This window comes from Capsella rubella, unplaced genomic scaffold (genome assembly GCF_000375325.1).
Source record: "Capsella rubella cultivar Monte Gargano unplaced genomic scaffold, Caprub1_0 scaffold_99, whole genome shotgun sequence".
Lineage (NCBI taxonomy): Eukaryota > Viridiplantae > Streptophyta > Magnoliopsida > Brassicales > Brassicaceae > Capsella > Capsella rubella.
In genome coordinates, this window is record NW_006238829.1 from 17,899 (window position 1) to 19,511 (window position 1,613).

The window sequence follows — 1,613 nt, forward strand, 5'->3', positions numbered from 1 at the left end:
TCAGCATCATAGAGATGGGGGAGTCCTTGAAAGGGATTGACAGCAATAAGAATGAATCCTGTATAAGTCTGTCATGATGTCAAAATACTATAACAGACTCGGCTATCACTGCATTAACTAATGGTTTTTACCAAGGACCAAAAATGAAAATATTTGGTTCACAACAAGAAATGAAATATTCTTACATAAATTTCATTGAGTTCATATCTGGTTGCCAAATTGTCGAGAACTGCAGGCTCATGCAGATAAGATAATCTAGTCATATCCTCTACTCCCTCTGAAGGACCTTCAGTGTCTTTTGGATAGAGTTTTGATAAGTTAGCAATAATCTGACCAGTAAAAGGAAATGTGAATCAGGAGTAAGGAAGGCAAATCAGTAAAAGCTTGAAATGACTTTAGAACTAGAAACAAAGTAAGATAGAGAGCTGTTTGTGAAGATCCAGTTATTGGTTTTTGTATCAAACGACTGCAAGAAATACCAACATTTATAGTACGTCTTAAAGGATGCAATGTATGATGAAAGTAATTAGATATTCAATGTGTAGAACATCTAATTCTGGGAGAAAAAGAATCTCTACAAGGCAGGATAATATATAATCCCATGACTATTTCTCTAACATGACAAAGGACTACAAAAGAACTTTCCTTGAAGATAACCAAGTGATGAATCCTTAAGGACTACAAATGGAAGCAATATGAGCTACAAGAGCATTAGAGAACTGAAGGGGAAAAAAAAGTCTTATACCTCTCTGCCATCATTGGTTTTAACCTCTGCTTCATCTCCCTTGACATTAAGTACAACCCCATCAATCCATGCTCTTTCTGGGTCTTCCACCCAAACATGAGAATCCACTATGATGTTTTCAGCCATCCCGTAGATCTTCCTAGCATTTCACCAAACACCAAAAGCTTTAAACAATACTTCAAAAGGCTAATTGAGGTTATAAAATCTTCCTTTCCCAAAAAATCTCTTCCACAATTATTACAAAGGTTCGAAAACCATTCTCCCATTAATGAATCAAGCAAAAGCAAAAAAATCATGAACAGTATTCATTCTTATGACAAAAGAATCGAACAAAAAAGAACACCTGTGGATGTACTGTAACTCCCGCAATCGCTCTGAGAAACGGGTAAAACTTCAGCAACCCTTATCGACGGAGCTATAAGGCTTTTAGAGAAGACGGTGATTTCGATATTCGTATAACACCAAAACCGTCGAGGCTCGAATTTCATGGACGTGATAGCTTCTTCTTCTTCGTCTTCTTCTTCTTCTGGGTTCAAAGGCAAATGTGAGAAATGAATTTCGTTTCTCATGGCGTGTGATCGATTTCTGCAGAGTGTGAGGCATAAACTCCCCTTCGATTTCGCCATTCCTGTGGACGCCATTGTCTCTCTCTTTCCCTCCCATTTTTAGCTCAAAGGAGAAAAAACACCAGTATCCTCCTCACCTTAAAGACCCGTAATTTGACCCGACTCGACAACAAAACCCGATCCAGGATTCGAATCTAAAATTTGTAAATTTTCAGGAAAATTATATAAATAAAAATGCAAAATTGCCTTGCCCGGCAAGGTCTGATTGGGTCTTAAAAGCTTAAAAAAAAAAAAAAAGCAAA

At 37.3% G+C, this 1,613-nt stretch overlaps 1 long non-coding RNA gene across 2 annotated transcripts; it reads right to left on the reverse strand.

Moving 5' to 3' along the window:
- On the reverse strand, nt 1-1,584 carry LOC111831469. Of its 2 annotated transcripts, none has more exons than XR_002834607.1 (4): nt 1,089-1,584; nt 746-884; nt 186-329; nt 1-58 (listed from the first exon to the last, which is right to left on the reverse strand). It is a non-coding gene; the product is annotated as an uncharacterized LOC111831469 (long non-coding RNA). The 2 variants fall into 2 exon arrangements; XR_002834605.1 differs by having other exon boundaries at nt 4-68.
- Nucleotides 1,585-1,613: the final 29 nt, after the last annotated feature.